Source organism: Trachurus trachurus (assembly GCF_905171665.1).
Source record: "Trachurus trachurus genome assembly, chromosome: 21".
In the NCBI taxonomy this organism is placed as follows: Eukaryota; Metazoa; Chordata; class Actinopteri; order Carangiformes; family Carangidae; genus Trachurus; species Trachurus trachurus.
The window spans coordinates 10434932-10453865 of record NC_139899.1 but is presented as its reverse complement, the minus strand read 5'-3'; positions in this window follow the sequence as shown (position 1 = coordinate 10453865).

The following is an 18934-nucleotide window of genomic DNA, read 5'->3' as shown; positions in this document are numbered from 1 at the left end:
TAACTTGCCTTTGGAATAGACAGCTCATAGTTAAAGTGCAGGATGATCAGTGTTGCATATAGTTAAAAATGTTTACTCTAGTGTGCAGATACTGTAAATGTTGCTTTACATATTACTGTAGATTATTGGTGAACTGAAATGAAAAGTCTTACTGTAAGTTTTTGCACTGTACGTGGAAATCTCAGATTTGGTGTAGGTGTGATCTGACAGCACTGTCCAAGGCCCAGCTGTGATTTACAATACCCCTGTATCAGCTACTAGAAGAAAAAGAAGTAACATGTAGATTGTCTTCATTACAGTAGTACTTTTGTCTAAACAAAGCATCTCTAATTACAGACAATTATTTTTATTGAAAAAAATGAATGAGATTCATTCATTTTATACAAATTCAGTGGGATTAATTATAAATAAATTGATTTAAATGATTCAAAGACACTGTTTTATATGTAAACAAACAAACAATTGGAGTTGCAGGTACTTGGTTGTTGCTTTAACTGTGAATCCTTAAAGCTTGTGAGCCCCCTTGTGGTTGTGGATTCAGTGGACTTGATCCAGAGGAGAGAGTATTATCACTCTATCCCAGGCCTCGGACAGTGAGTGTGAAAGGGGCCTACATCCACTCTACACTGTAATTATAAATTATGAGTTGACATGTACTTGGCAAGGTGCAGAGTTATTTGTATTATCTTTAGTTCCATTGTGTGAAGAATAAGGATTAGCTAGAAACTGAAGGTGTGAAGCTCACACCACTTCAACTCACCAACAGCACACTGATTTGTAATGTTTTCCCCTCTCTCTGATGCATAGAAGACAATCTCTACAATGACTTTTACAAGCGAAGCACAGTGTTTACATGCTGACACCAACACACAAGGCACAGAACAAACTAATAACTCCATCTCAGTAACAGTTATGCTTTAGTAGCTCTATTGCTCATATGGTAAATTGTTGTGTTTGGATAAACTTGAGACTATTTTGATCTTAGCAACAAAGTTCTTTCTACCTCTCTTCTTTGCACCTTGTTTTATTCTCGTGCCATTTCTCGTGTCATTCATACAACAGAAACTTTAGCTGAGAACTGTGAATGTGGCCCTGTTCCCATTGTATCAGTGATGGACGATCTTTGTCGCTGTTGCTGTTGCACTCACAAGAAATCACTGTGTAAGTGCAAGAGCTGTAATCCCATAATCACCACACCTGTATGTGCATCTAATTAATTAAAAATGTGGTTTTTGTTTTTGCCCGATTAAATGTTTTGACCATCTCACCAAAAAAACAAACAAACAAGTTCATGATGATAGCCTGGAATACATTTGCACAAACTCGAAACCTCAGATAATCATCTTACACATAATATGAATTCACATTAATCTTTTCATTGAAAATGCTCAGAAATGTCAAATTATTCATCTTAAGGAACTGTGCCAAATCACTGAGAACATACATGTATGTCCGCTGTTTTGATGTAACTTTCAATTGTACCTGAATAGATGAATGGAATTATTACCATTATCGCCCCAGAAAAGACATCAAACCATTCAATTTATCTAATTTCACAACATGATGATAGCAATACTAACCACTCTTTTACTATAGGCTTTGCATGGGCTTGTAAAAACCCTTACAGCTTCAGTGGTTACAAATACATTGCAGCCACACACGCACGCACACTCAGACACACAGAAATAGAACATGTGTAACTGAAATGACAGTAAATCTGACTCTGTAACAGAATTATTATTTGTCTGTTTGTACAGTAATGATATCAGTGGTATTGCAGATGATTAAACACCATTTATTTATGTAAAAGAACAAGAAATGTCTTTGTCAAAGAGCAAAGTTTTATTGATTAATAAAGTTTTATCCTGCTTATTAATCAACTAAGTTGAAACGTGGTCTGTTTATTAAATCATTATGGAAGATCTCCCTGCACCATATCCTGTCCTGAGTTAGCCTTAAAGCAGAAGTGAGTGAACCGGTCGTTTTCGCTAATGCTGCGTTCCAGGCAGGCTTTTGAAATCGTAAATTACAGCTTCAAGTCACAACTTACGACTTTGTAGCGTTCCAGGCAACCCACTCGTGTTTTTCCGACCTGTTTTACCGGTGAAAGTCACTATAACGGCCACTCGTAACTTCCGACCGGTGAACTCGTACCAGTTCACGGTCGGAAAAATACGAGTTTCCTTGAACGCACCATAACAGTCCTCGTCGCTACGTCACCACATTCACGGCGTTCCTTGGCTGCACACACAGCCCTGCATGCCGTTCTCTCTCCTCATTGGATAAAAACTGTAGGATACGATAAATGTTTTCTCTTCGGCTCAGAGCAGAGCAGAGGGACTGAGAGACCCGTGTTTCAGACCAAACACTCTATGTAAGTGATTGCTGTCGGAAGATATAACTATTTAAGACTTATATTAACACAAATATATCACTCACTTCTGCTTTAAAGCAGAAATAAGCAGAATGTTTGTGTTAATATAAGTCTTAAATAGTTATATCTTCCGACAGCAATCACTTATATAGAGTGTTTGGTCCGAAACACCGGTCTGTCAGTCACTCTGCTCTGCTGTAAGCCGAGGAGAAAACTTTCCTTGTATCCTACAACCTTTATCCAATGAGGAGAGAGAACGGCATAAAGGGGCGGTCCTCTCTGTGTGTGCAGCCAAGGGATGCGCGTGCATGTGGTGACGTAGGGACGAGGGCGGGGACTGCTAACTCCATCGGCTGACAAGAAGTTAGCCAAAACGACCGGATCACTTACTTCTGCTTTAATATAGTCACACTTTATCTCTGTGATAATAGACTGTACAAAGGCCAAAGGGTTTAAAACAATCCTATACAGTAAGAACTGCCATAGTTCAATGGAGTTTGTGCACCTGGACAGGAGCAGTAGCCCGAGGACATATTTGTGGTAATGAGAAGTTTACTTTACGGTGCATAAATCACTGTAAAACTAAGACATGGCAGGCTAACTGCAAAGAAGTGTTTGGTCTTACAAAGTAATGATCTAGGTTCATGATAAAGGTAAATCCAAGACTGTGATGATTAAAAAAGAAATCAATCAAGATTGCTAGCTGTGTGCAAACCCTGGCTTAAAGGGATAGTTCAACATTTTGGCAAATTGGCCCATTGCCATAATCGCTATAGTCATAGCAGTAGGTTCATTACCTTTAATTGTAGGTGTAAGCTATTTTCAGTACGGCGGAGCGCAGCAGCTGGCTGCTCAGAGCTACGCTATGGAGGCTAATGGAATTTCTTGGTTTCCCTCATTAAACTCATCAAATTCAACATCCCAAAACTCCACAGCGCTTTTGTAGACAAGTTGTGACCTGCACAACCACCACGCTATGAGATAATGACGGAACGATACGAAACGGAGCCGTTTTCGAGGTAAATACGGAGACTGCTTGCTGAAAAACTGTCCCTGAACGCAACGCGCATCAGCGGTTTTGTATGAATTTACCTCGAAAACGGCTCCGTTTCGTATCGTTCCGTCATTATCTCATAGCGTGGTGGTTGTGCAGCTCACAACTTGTCTACAAAAGCGCTGTGGAGTTTTGGGATTTTGTATTTGATGAGTTTGATGAGGGAAACCAAGAAATTCCCTTAGCCTCCATAGCGTAGCTCTGAGCAGCCTGCTGCTGCGCTCCGCTGTACTAAAAATAGCTTACACCTACAATTAAAGGTAACGAACCTACTGCTATGACTATAGCAATTATGGCAATGGGCCAATTTGCCAAAATGTTGAACTATCCCTTTAAAGCAGAAGTAAGCGTTCCGGTCGTTTTGGCTAACTTCTTGTCAGCCGATGTTAGCAGTCCCCGCCCTCGTCCCTACGTCACCACATTCACGCACATCCCTTGGCTGCACACACAGAGAGGACCGCCCCTTTATGCCGTTCTCTCTCCTCATCGGATAAAGGTTGTAGGATACAAGGAAAATTTTCTCCTCGGCTTACAGCAGAGCAGAGTGACTGACAGACCCGTGTTTCGGACCAAACACTCTAAGTGATTGCTGTCGGAAGATATAACTATTTAAGACTTATATTAACACAAATATTCTGCTTGAATGGAGAAATATAATATAGAAATAATATAATTATACAAAACCAATTTTCATATTACAAAAAAGAACAATAAGGATATTCAACAGGACTGATTATCAAGAGTCAACAAATTATTCATAAACTTATAGAAATTTAATGATCTTGCGGACTATAAAACTGCTCAAATTAAGTATAAAGTAAATAATAATATGCGTCCAGATGGTGTCCAGAGGATGTTTCTGACTCGAACCAGTATATGGCTGACTTTAATTCTTGATGAATGAAAACATGAGTCTGTCTTGCACCGGTCAAAGAATTTCACGGTGCGCGCGGAGGCTCATAAATGTAGTGTGAAAACGCTTTGCTTTTCCAAAACTCCTCGTTGTCCCTTTAATAGATTCAAAAACCTATTTAAAATAATATTGGTAATAAATATAAAACTGAATTATGAACACCAGTGTGCTCACTGCCTACTGTATGTAGAATATTTACAGGGTAGGCAAAATAAGCTGAAGCTTCAACCTACACCTTTTCGGTCAAGGTATATTTGTTTTGTTTTGTATTTATATGGGGAAAAAAATAAATGAAATATTGTTTGTTCTTTATTTATGTTTAAAACATATGTGTATAATGTTACTTGTGTACTTGATTTTACAAGACCAAAATAAACTCACTAAACTAAACTAATATACTGTATATACTGACAAATGTACTGACACAATTGTCTCTGTGCGGTCTGACAGTGTCTGTCGGCAATTCATACTGTTGTGCAGGAAATCCGAATCCGAAACAGGAATGAATTGAAGTAATGGGAGAGAAACACTAGCAACAGAGCACCTGCAGTGCCTGAGATGGGCAATGAAGTGCAGGAATGGTAGGATGGTGGGCAGGGTCTTGCGCCATCCTGCAAAACGATCAATTAGGGCTAAAACCAATAGAATTAATTAAACTGTAAATCAATTTCCCTGTTACTTTCCAGTTAGAGTGCAACCTGCCCTGTTTGAACAGGTCCCAACTGGTCCAGAAGCAATTAAGAAAACTGATAACACCAAGTCTGTGTGCCCTAACATTGTTCATTCACAGGTGCAGACTAAAAACATGGCTAAACCAGACAGCACTTAACAGGCTTTCAACTGTGGAGATCAAAGATTCATCTATCAAGAAACAGAATATTGTTTCAATTATAATATGAGAATTATGCAGTTAATTGTGATGTTGGTTATGTGAAAACCTTAGGACAATTCCAGGCAAATTCAACCTGGAGCTATAGTTTCCTAATATTTTAGTTTAGATTTTCTTTGTTATGCAGTAGTTCTGTCTGTCCCTACATCGCCACAGCAGCATATAATGGGAGCGGCCCGATCTTACCCTGTTTACGACTCAATGCGGACCCAAAGCGGACATCCGGTGGAGTGGACCCGTCTGCACAAAGTTCAATTTTTTACAACCGCGCAGACTTCACATCGACCAGTTTTAAAATGTGACACCGTACACTCAACTATGAAATCTCAAACGTCTGCGGACAGTCAGCGCAGAGTCCACTCACAGTACGCCCGACAATGTGGGGGGGCCTTAAGATTACAGGTCGTCTGAAGCGCTCCCATTTGTTTTATCAACATATCAACTCAGAGCCACAACGTCTTCATAGCAGTACGAGTACTGTAAGTCTGGATATCGTTTATTCTGCCTGTAAACATTGAGCGAAGTAAACAAAACGGCGTAAATTTTTTTTTAACATGTTGAATGTTTCAAATTGATCGCCAAAATTAACGCGTTAACTTTGACAGCACTACTAAAAAGTAAAATTTATCAACAACGTTCAACCTACAAAAACGTGAACGCATACAAGATATGTTGAAGCTGTCTGAGTGAGTCTCGGGGTACCACAGCCACAAAGCTGGAGCAGGGCAGAGGTTAGTGTGGCTGGCAACCTCCAGTCTGGGAACAAGTGGAGGGGGAACAATGCTGCAGTATTTTGAATTTGACTGCAGCAACAGTTTTAGCCACAGTCTTATACAGCTCCTTTAATGTAATATTCCCTTGATTGAAATTCATATTATCAGCACTAGTCTAAAAACTCTCATTCTCGCTGCCGTCCAGGATGTTCACTATTCTCAAGTTAGATCTGCGTTATCTGTTTTCCTTGTCGTCTACACAGTCCCACAGTGTTTGATTCTGGGTTTGGAGAGATTGAATTGTGGCTTTGGCTGTGGTCAGTCGTTCAAAGTTTCCATGGCTGTAAGGTGGGTCTGGAACGAACTAACCGTGTCAAGGATCATCCATGGCTGACTTAAGTGGCTTCAATGACTCTTGAATCAGCCCAGAGACATCCCAGCTAGCAGGGAACGTTCCCACAACTTTGGCTAACATTCCCTACAAGTTCTGTTTGTGTTTTAAAGAAAACATTTTCATCTAATGTTTAAAGAACATTATAATGATGTTTATTATTTCAAACAATGTTCCTGTATTGTTAAATGTTAACAAAGATAGAACGTTTTAGATGAAACATTCTAAGGATGTTTTGGGGATGTTGGTGAGGTAAACAATTATAGAATGCTCCTCTATAAAACATTATCTAAATGTTCCATAATAACAAAGGAAAAACATTATCAGAAAAACATTTTAAAAACATTTTCAGAATGTTATTAAGGCCTCTGATGAACATTCTTAAAGCAATATTTCAAAAATGTTTTCAGGATGTTATTGATACTTCAGATTACACAATGTTTTTTTCCAAAACATTTCTGCAATGTGATATGTTAACAAATGTAGAACATTTGTCTAAACATGTTTAGGATGTTCTGGGGATGTTGTTGAGTTAATGGATTATTGAATGTTCTTCTAGAGAACATTTCCCTGATGTTAGAGGAAAACCACAAAGGAACATTCTCAAAGCAACATCCAGAAAACATTTAAATTATGTTATTAAGGCCTCAGATTATATTAAGTTATTTATAAAACATTCTTACAATGTTATATGATGATAAATGAAGAATATGCACAAAGCAATATTTTGAAAATGTTTGCAGGATGTTATTGATGCCTCAGATCACAAATAGCATGTTTGTGTAATGTCATTTATAAACAAAGGAAGAACGTTTTACCCATAGCATTCTGAGGATATTTTAGGGACAATGTTTAGGTAACAGATTACAGAATGTTATTAATAAAATATTCCCACAATGTTAAGTGATATCACATGAGGAACATTTTCAAAGTAATATTTCAAAAATGTTTTCAGGATGTTATTAAGGCCTCTGATTGCAATATGTTATTTTAAAAACATTCTTACAACGTTATACAATAACAAAGAAGGAACATTCTTAAAGCAATATTTCAAAAATGTTTTCAGGATGTTATTGATACTTCAGATTACACAATGTTTTTTTCCAAAACATTTCTGCAATGTGATATGTTAACAAATGTAGAACATTTGTCTAAACATGTTTAGGATGTTCTGGGGATGTTGTTGAGTTAATGGATTATTGAATGTTCTTCTAGAGAACATTTCCCTGATGTTAGAGGAAAACCACAAAGGAACATTCTCAAAGCAACATCCAGAAAACATTTAAATTATGTTATTAAGGCCTCAGATTATATTAAGTTATTTATAAAACATTCTTACAATGTTATATGATGATAAATGAAGAATATGCACAAAGCAATATTTTGAAAATGTTTGCAGGATGTTATTGATGCCTCAGATCACAAATAGCATGTTTGTGTAATGTCATTTATAAACAAAGGAAGAACGTTTTACCCATAGAATTCTGAGGATATTTTAGGGACAATGTTTAGGTAACAGATTACAGAATGTTATTAATAAAATATTCCCACAATGTTAAGTGATATCACATGAGGAACATTTTCAAAGTAATATTTCAAAAATGTTTTCAGGATGTTATTAAGGCCTCTGATTGCAATATGTTATTTTAAAAACATTCTTACAACGTTATACAATAACAAAGAAGGAACATTCTTAAAGCAATATTTCAAAAATGTTTTCAGGATGTTATTGATACTTCAGATTACACAATGTTTTTTTCCAAAACATTTCTGCAATGTGATATGTTAACAAATGTAGAACATTTGTCTAAACATGTTTAGGATGTTCTGGGGATGTTGTTGAGTTAATGGATTATTGAATGTTCTTCTAGAGAACATTTCCCTGATGTTAGAGGAAAACCACAAAGGAACATTCTCAAAGCAACATCCAGAAAACATTTAAATTATGTTATTAAGGCCTCAGATTATATTAAGTTATTTATAAAACATTCTTACAATGTTATATGATGATAAATGAAGAATATGCACAAAGCAATATTTTGAAAATGTTTGCAGGATGTTATTGATGCCTCAGATCACAAATAGCATGTTTGTGTAATGTCATTTATAAACAAAGGAAGAACGTTTTACCCATAGAATTCTGAGGATATTTTAGGGACAATGTTTAGGTAACAGATTACAGAATGTTATTAATAAAATATTCCCACAATGTTAAGTGATATCACATGAGGAACATTTTCAAAGTAATATTTCAAAAATGTTTTCAGGATGTTATTAAGGCCTCTGATTGCAATATGTTATTTTAAAAACATTCTTACAACGTTATACAATAACAAAGAAGGAACATTCTTAAAGCAATATTTCAAAAATGTTTTCAGGATGTTATTGATACTTCAGATTACACAATGTTTTTTTCCAAAACATTTCTGCAATGTGATATGTTAACAAATGTAGAACATTTGTCTAAACATGTTTAGGATGTTCTGGGGATGTTGTTGAGTTAATGGATTATTGAATGTTCTTCTAGAGAACATTTCCCTGATGTTAGAGGAAAACCACAAAGGAACATTCTCAAAGCAACATCCAGAAAACATTTAAATTATGTTATTAAGGCCTCAGATTATATTAAGTTATTTATAAAACATTCTTACAATGTTATATGATGATAAATGAAGAATATGCACAAAGCAATATTTTGAAAATGTTTGCAGGATGTTATTGATGCCTCAGATCACAAATAGCATGTTTGTGTAATGTCATTTATAAACAAAGGAAGAAAGTTTTACCCATAGAATTCTGAGGATATTTTAGGGACAATGTTTAGGTAACAGATTACAGAATGTTATTAATAAAATATTCCCACAATGTTAAGTGATATCACATGAGGAACATTTTCAAAGTAATATTTCAAAAATGTTTTCAGGATGTTATTAAGGCCTCTGATTGCAATATGTTATTTTAAAAACATTCTTACAACGTTATACAATAACAAAGAAGGAACATTCTTAAAGCAATATTTCAAAAATGTTTTCAGGATGTTATTGATACTTCAGATTACACAATGTTTTTTTCCCAAAACATTTCTGCAATGTGATATGTTAACAAATGTAGAACATTTGTCTAAACATGTTTAGGATGTTCTGGGGATGTTGTTGAGTTAATGGATTATTGAATGTTCTTCTAGAGAACATTTCCCTGATGTTAGAGGAAAACCACAAAGGAACATTCTCAAAGCAACATCCAGAAAACATTTAAATTATGTTATTAAGGCCTCAGATTATATTATGTTATTTATAAAACATTCTTACAATGTTATATGATGATAAATGAAGAATATGCACAAAGCAATATTTTGAAAATGTTTGCAGGATGTTATTGATGCCTCATATCAGAAATAGAATGTTTGTGTAATGTCATTTATAAACAAAGGAAGAACATTTTACCCATAGCATTCTGAGGATATTTTAGGGACAACGTTTACGTAGAGATTACAGAATGTTATTTATAAAATGTTCCCATAATGTTACATTAAGAACATTTTCAAAGTAATATTTAGAAAATGTTTTCAGGATGTTATTGATGCCTCAGATCACAAATAGCATGTTTGTGTAATGTCATTTATAAACAAAGGATGAACGTTTTACCCATAGCATTTTGAGGATATTTTGGGGACAATGTTTAGGTAACAGATTACAAAATGTTATTAATAAAATATTCCCACAATGTTAAGTGATATCACATGAGGAACATTTCCAAAGTAATATTTCAAAAATGTTTTCAGGATGATATTGATACTTCAGATTACACAATGTTCTTTTCCCAAACATTTCTGTAATGTGATATGTTAACAAATGTAGAACATTTGTCTAAAACATGCTTAGGATGTTCTGGGGATGTTGTTGAGTTAATGAATTATTGAATGTTCTTCTAGAGAACATTTCCCTGATATAACAGGAAAACCACAAAGGAACATTCTCAAAGCAACATCCAGAAAATATTTTCATTATGTTATTAAGGCCTCAGATTATATTATGTTATTTATAAAACATTCTTACAATGTTATATTATGATAAATGAAGAATTATGCACAAAGCAATATTTTGAAAATGTTTGCCGGATGTTATTGATGCCTCAGATCACAAAATGTTTTTTTGTTTTTTTTTACCAAATGTTCCTTTAATGTTTTATGTAAACAAAGGAAGAATGTTTTGCATGTAACATTATGAGAATATTTTAGGGACAATGTTTAGGTAACAGATTACAGCATGTTATTAATACAATGTTCTCTCAATGTTAAATAATATCAAATTAAGAACATTTTAATATTTGGAAAATGTTTTCATGATGTTATTGATACTTCAGATTATGCAGTGTTCTTTTCCAAAACATTTTTGTAATGTGATATGTTAACAAACATAGAATATTTGTCTAAAACATGCTTAGGGTGTCCTGGGGATGTTTTTGAGTTAATGGATTATTGAATGTCATTCTATAAAACATTTCCATGATGTTAGAGGAAAACAACAGAGGAACATTCTCAAAGCAGAACAGGTTTTCAGTATGTTAACAAGGCCTCGATTACATTATAGCCTTTATATATATATATATATATATTTTTTTTTTTACTCATCAATTATAAGGAAATATGCACTAGGTTGACTCATCTTCTCTCACGATATCAATGGGCACGTTTTGTATGACACTGATTACAGTATGGGGCAAAAGTTATTTTTCACATAGGCTACTTTAGAAAATGTTCAAATCAGCAGCAGCTGAATTTTATGATATCTGTGATATGATGTTTGATATGAGAAAAGTCAGTAATTATCATGGGAACATGAGAAACCTGACAGAGATGGGCAGGCAATTATTTATCCATTGTCTACTCTACAGTCCATCTTTCCCCGAATGAGGACAACAACTCCTTTGCCACAATATAAAATACAGGCAGCTCTATGCAGCCCACTATATTTGTGTGGGCTGTTTGAAATAAGTGGGCAACTTGGTTGTGTACATTAGGGGGAAGCTAAATGGTGTATATATATAATATGGTGTATATATATAATATTTCAAAAATGTTTTCAGGATGTTATTAAGGCCTCTGATTGCAATATGTTATTTTAAAAACATTCTTACAACGTTATACAATAACAAAGAAGGAACATTCTTAAAGCAATATTTCAAAAATGTTTTCAGGATGTTATTGATACTTCAGATTACACAATGTTTTTTCCAAAACATTTCTGCAATGTGATATGTTAACAAATGTAGAACATTTGTCTAAACATGTTTAGGATGTTCTGGGGATGTTGTTGAGTTAATGGATTATTGAATGTTCTTCTAGAGAACATTTCCCTGATGTTAGAGGAAAACCACAAAGGAACATTCTCAAAGCAACATCCAGAAAACATTTAAATTATGTTATTAAAGGTGTACAGAAATGGCCGTTTGTCCTGTTTGTCGCGCCGAGTTGTCACGAGCTGCAACACGAGTTTACCCGAGTGAGGAAAACGAATTTGATTGGTCGATATCGAGCGGGCGGGATATTCAAAGCTTGGGGCGAGACCGAGCTCCGTGTGTGTGTGCGTGTCTCAGACGTTTGAATGACGGATGACGGATCCAATATCAGTGGCTGGTGAATCGTGTACAGGCTGACGTATAATCCGTGCGCCTGCATTATCCAATGCGGAAAAAAAAATACACACTTTCATCCCGGATTTACTCAAAAATAGAATTTTGCACAAAGTTTGGCCTACAACGTCTGAAAGATGAGTTATCACATTAATTTTATGACCCAAAGTGGGCTCAAATTCAATTTTCTTTTCTGTACACCTTTAAGGCCTCAGATTATATTAAGGTATTTATAAAACATTCTTACAATGTTATATGATGATAAATGTATCTTGTATGTATATGTATATTTGTATGTAATGTATATTTTCACTGGATGATCTTAAAAAAAGAAAAGAAAATGGGGCTATGTGTGTTTTAGTGGCATATGTTGCCTTGCTCATTGTTGTGTGTGCGTTTTACACAACAGTTATTAAGGTGTCAGTGATCTATTCTAGCCTAGGCAGTTGATAAGATCATTGGCATGTAGTAGATTTACCGCCCAGCCGGTGGGCCTCATGACAAATTAAAATTCAAGACTTAGACCAGTAGTGATTGACTGGTGGTTTGACCCCCAAGCCGGCGGGACACAACAGGAACCAGGAACCTGCTGCAACTTCAGACTACTTCGCTCCCAAGTCCACATTGGAGGCCCAGATTGTGATCGTGGATCATGGTAAGACTACAATAACTGTTTTGAATTGATTATTGATCCCCAGTAGAGAATTGGGTCCAGTTAGTTTACTAGTTATTCACATTATTTCCCCATTTGTTCATTAATCTGTCAGAGTGATTTTGCACACACTTGATCCTCATTGGCTAGATCAGGCAGCGCAGATCAATGATTGGTCAGAGGGGAGTAAGTCCCGCCCCTTCCAGTTTGAATTCGTCAGTGCCGAGTCAGAGCGGTGAGGCTGCAGGGGTGAGATACAAAACAAGCAGAAATTAAGCACACAGTGGTTGTGAACGCGGTTATCACCACTGAATAATTATTTAAGGGACGCAACTTGAGTCCGAGCGGTGGTTTAGTGAGCCAGGACTATCACTACTTTTGGCGGTGTCATGGTGAGTTGGTGGAGTTAAGCTAGCGCATGCTAACTGTATTAGCCATGTGGTGAGTGGAGCAGAAGAGGTGGAAAACCACCGAGGATACATGAACCTACCGTTTAGTGTTGTATGCTAAGTGTATTAAAGCAAGATTTAGAGCTGCATATTTCTGCACTGATAACCTAATAGAAAATGAGATATGCTATTTTGTTATGCTACCGTGTGTGTGTTTACTTTGTTCATAATGTGTAGTATGTTTAAAGAAACTGCTAGCCTAAATTCATTGTTCATTTATCACAAAATCAAAAGACTATTTTGACATTGAGAAGTGTAGCCTATATGATGTGTGTTTTGCTGTTATTTAGTTCATCATTTTATGGCAATGTATGTAACAGACAAAAAAAAGGAAATTAATTATATTTAATAGGAAAAGAGCTATAATATGATAATTCATGACTTAAAATACTCCATTTCAGATTAGAAGAAAAAGATCATTTAATCACTGTTGTGTTATACTAGTGTTTTGTGTTGAATATGGCCATAGAGAGTTTCAAAATAACATATAGTAAGAGCATTGTCTTTACAGGCTAGGTTTTTGAGATCTGTCAGGAAACTCTGGATTCTCCCTAACAAGGGAGATGGCGAGCCCCCAGTGAGAAGGCTTCTCCTTCCCGAGGACTGGGTCAACATCGACTGTGCCCAAGGAGGACACCAAACCCTCTTCGACACCTTCATCCACACTGTGGTAGGACCACCATAGACTCACGGCTACTTAACTTAAAGGGCCCTAATTTCTTGGCGCAACTCAGGGTGGCGCAGCGAGGCGAGCCCTGACGCAGCTGGCGAAGTGGTATTATCGTCCATTGCAACAAGGTGCGCAGCGGATTCGGTAAATTGGCAGACTGCTGTGCGCTGAGATGGGAGTGGTCGCGCAGCAGGGGGAGGTGTCGACAGATTCGCCGTGGCGCAGTGACAATTTGTTGCCGATAGACCGCGCGGAGAGTGCGCCGAAAGCTCGCCAGCTCCAACCTGGTCTAATCTCAGCGCAAGGCGAAGCGCAGCCAGCGCAGTGGCAATTTGACTGCCCAGCGCGCAGTGCAGACACGTCACCAAGACCTCACAGGCAGATTTCCACAGTTCCAGGCACATTTAAATGCAATTAATAATAATAATAATAATAATCATCATCACAATAACCCCTATTTATTGTATCTGAATCAGCACATACACCTATATCTATATAGATTGTCCCGTCACACTGATGGCAGATCAAAGGCTGTCGGCATGCGTAATGGAAACTCAGCCTGACTGAATTAACACAGATGAAACCAGGGAGGGACTGAGACAGCCGTGGATGTCCCAAGAGCAGGTGTTGACACTACACACTGTGCCGTTGCAGATTATCAGCTATTTATTTATTTATTTACTTATTGATTTATTAGGGGCCAGCGCCACATCGTCACGCGACCATAACAAATAAAACTGAAAACAAATAAACTATCATCTCTCTCAGCAAACCACAATCAGGAGGTGCGTAACGGAGGCATCCGCGATGCCTCCGTTAAGCACAGCTGTTTGTTTTTGTTGTGATCTGTGCACACGTGTTTAAATATAGGTTAGATAGATAGATAGATAGACCTGGATAACATCATAACCTCCTCCCTCCCAGACTACTTTTGCATCATCAGCCCGTGCGGTCTGTTCGCGCGACCGGACACTGCCAGCTTGGACCGGACCAGAACATCAGTTTCCTCCCGTCTCACTTGCTCTGACAGATTGAGAGCTGTTGCCCAGTAAAAAAAACAAAAAAAACAACAACACACACACCCCTTTTCCATTCATAAAGACACTCATATTTAGTAACCTATATTTAAACACGTGTGCGTAACGGAGGCATCACAGAGCGTCTCTCTTTTTATTTTTTCTTTAGAATTTACCTGAGAGGGGAGATGTGAATATCTGCTCACTATGATGTGGTTTGCTGTGAGAGATGATAGTTTATTTGTTTTCAGTTTTATTTGTTATGGTCGCGTGACGATGCGGCTCAATAAATCAATAAGTAAATACATAAATATAGCAGATAATCGTGTAGTGTCAACACAGCAGTAATCCATCCTCATCTTTCATCTGTGCAGCCTTTGATCTGTCATCAGTGTGACGGGACAATCGATATAGATGTTCTGAATGTCTATGCTGCAATCTGTAGGTGCTGATTCAAATCTTCTCTTCCACGGTGAAATCAAACGTCCGCCTTGCGCGCGCGGCGGATTTAAAGGCGAGGAGAGGAGCTCATTTGATTGGTGAAGATCTGACTCGGCTGTGTCAAACCCACTCCACGCCTTCTCTCCTCCCTCTATGCCATTTGCGCCGGTGGGAGGGAAGTAGGCGGGATGCGCTCCGCTGCGTTTCGAAGGAAAATCGCAATCTGCTCCTGACCACTCCCCGTTGGCGAAGCGAAGGCGAGGCGCAGGCCTGATCCGCTCCGCCTGCACCTAGTTCACGAAATTAGAGCCCAAAGTCTGTATTAAATTAAACTAGTTTTCTAAGTTAGTCACACCACAGATGTCTTAACCATCCTGTCAAATTTGATTTAATGCTAGAAAAATTTGTTTAGTAAATAAGGTTTTAAAATCATGACAAAATCAAGCAGTTCTCCTAGCTCTGGAAGCTGGAGTTGTGTCTGCTGCAGGCACTGAAGCCCTGCCCACTTGCTGAGCTTTGTCAAATTTGAACTTTCAATCAAGTACCACCAAATGACATTCATGCAAACTGTCACATCATACCCGGGCAGCTACAGGTTTGAACCTCTGAGTCTGAGTCCAGCTCTAATTCTGAATACTTCAGATAAACACAGGGAAAAGACATACAGTCCAGGGCCCTCATTTATCAACAGTGCGTAGAAAAGGTTCTAAATTCTGTCGTAGGAATGAAATTTAGAATGTGTGTAAGTACAAAAAAATCCGTATTTATCAAACGTGCGGACACCGGTCGTATGCACACTAGTAAGTAATCAGTGATGATAAATCCCACCTGTTCCTAACTACCATGGTTAGGGTCATTTGCATTCAGAAACGCCCCCAATTGACCATATATGGTAGCAACAATCCCTTTAATAATGCGTGAATGGATTTTTTTCCCCACACCAAAATCATGGCAAAGAGGGCGGAGAAGAGGAGTTTCTCTGATACCGAGATTGAGTTACTTGTAGGAGAAGTTGAATCAAACCAAAAAATACTGTTTGGAACACTAAATGCAGGTGTGACCAACAAAATAAAAAATGCTGCATAGGAGAAAGTAACAACTACTGTTAATTCTGTTGGTCAGAGGAAAGATCACTGAGAAATAAAAAAAGCTGTCTTTTATATGAAGGTAGATTTGTGTCTTTATTCTTCAATCAAAAGATATATTTTCAATAAAAACATTCACTTCAATAATAAAAAAAAACATTTTCAATCAAAGAAAAAAAGTGTTTTTTTTTTTATTGAAAATATATTTTTTGATTGAATAATAACGACACAAATCTACCTGCATACTTTTATAGCTTGTCACACCAATCATTCAAAATGTCTGCTAAATTACTAATTGATCATTTTTTTAAATTAGGAAACAGGGAACATGTGTGAAGTTTGAGATTGCTGAACACTGTGACTCCTCCACTGGGTTCTATTTGTAGTTTCACTGTTCTACCACTAGATTTTGTGTGTACGCATGGTCAGAGTTGTGCTTAAATTTACGCACGTTCCTAAGCACAAGTACAAGTTGATAAATTCCATACTTTGCGTGGGAATGTTCTTACGCACTCATTACGCACAGATCTGTGCGTACGCACGGTTGATAAATGAGGGCCCAGGTGAGGCGCTGGAGCGTCTGGCCCATAGCTCAGGGCTCCCATTGCCAGTGGTGGCCAGATATGAGTCCGATGCTTCAGCGTCTCACCTGGACTGAGAAATCCTTGTCCTCAAAAATAGTTTAACCCTCAGATCAGTGCTCCATAGTTATCGGTCTTTGCATGTGTTTTCAAGAACCATATTCTAACATATTTATCAAATCTCGGATGACACTTAACATAGACTTTAAGACTTTTAAACTACATCTGACTTGACTTTATTCCCTTTGGACTGAGCGTGCTGACTTAACCACAACAACGACATTAAAGGGACATTGAAACGAACATAACACTGGACACTTTCCATGTATTTTTTTATTTTATTTTCCATACAGGTCAATACAGCCAAGCTGACTGTATCCTGTGGCTCCATTTATGATAATCTGTCATTTTCTCTCTCTCTCTGTCACTTTAACCCTCCTGTTAGGAACCTGTCCCTGGTCCATATATCATTCTACCCTGTGGCGCTTAGTGGGTTACACTTCACATGCCAATATGTCACGGCAGCTGCGGTGTCCTGCTGAAAACTGGAAAGCTGTGGAGAAGAGAGCTGGGGCTGGACCAGGGGGTCGAGCTGCCGTGTGCCGAGAGACAGCTGCTGAAAGCCTGCAGCTCTGAGAGCCAGGTAGCATGTTGCTGCTGGAGGAATCAACACACACCGGGCCACTGCACCAAGTTCTGCTCTGAGTCTGAGACCTTCTCGTGTGTACACATTTTGCAAAGCAGGTATGCAATTTGACATCAAAATACGCTGGTACGATTTGCCTTTCTAAACTACGCAAAAAGCTGCTGACATAGAGAATCATGCAACACTCATGTCTGACAACACGATGCAGCAGTGTGGTGAAGCAGTTTCAACCCATTGTGGAGTTGTGTAGAGTAGCAGAGAAAAAAAGTCTACTGAACCTAACGCCAAAAATCGAAAATCACGCGCGAGACGGAGCCCTCCTGTCCCCGTCGGAACAGCGGTGTTTCGAAGTGGAGGTGTGTCGGAATGGAGAGCTGTCCCCGTAATGGGAGCAGGCAGATCTTACATTGTTTAGGCTGTTTACCTGTTTCCCTCAAAACCACATTTTCTTGCCCCACAGACAACGTCAGATGGCTATTCAAACATACACCGAGGGGCTTGTTTACTTAAAGAAAGCCGACAAGTTTGTAAACAGAGCTGTAATACAAATGGGGCCCTATAAAATCAATTTTTCCGTTTTAATTTTGGGGAATTTTTTTTTTTTTTTTACCTTTCACTCTTATTTTTACTACAAAAAAGAGTGTTTTCAACGTTAATGACTAAGATATATACACAAATTAAATAGAAATTACTTTATTGAGGTAACAAATGTTAATGACTAAGATATACACAAATTAAATAGAAATTACTTTATTGAGGTAACAAATGTTAAAGCTTCAGTTGGTAACAATTATTCAGTCATATTTGCTGGAACTGTCACTATATTCTGATAGTTGGACATTAAATGGGTAATTTAGGACAAAATCCAACTCCTCTGGCTCCACCTACAGCCTGCAATCGTATTTGCCAGAATCCACCGTGACCGACAATTTTCCGCCAGTCAGGTGGAGGGAGCAGGAGGATCAGCCAATCACAGCTCGTACACGTTGTAGTAAGCTGACGAAAGTGAAAGTAAAGTCCGCGACTTGTTCGGAAATTTCAAGACGATAGGCCTACACCTTCAGCTCCCTCTTTTCACCTCTGTCAACCCCCCTCCCCCTGTGTTTCATGGTGAGAGAGAGGCGGGATCGTTATGGAGTCTCCGGTTGCTATGGATACGGTACGTCTTCTGTGGGTGCGTTTATGGCTAATTTGCGGAGTTTACTTTCACTTTCGTCAACTTACCAACTGTAGCTTTAATGACTAAGATATACACAAATTAAAAGAAATTACTTTATTTAGGTAACAAACAAACAATACTTAAAGGGATAGTTCAACATTTTGGCAAATTGGCCCATTGCCATAATTGCTATAGTCATAGCAGTAGGTTCGTTACCTTTAATTGTAGGTGTAAGCTATTTTTAGTACAGCGGAGCGCAGCAGCAGGCTG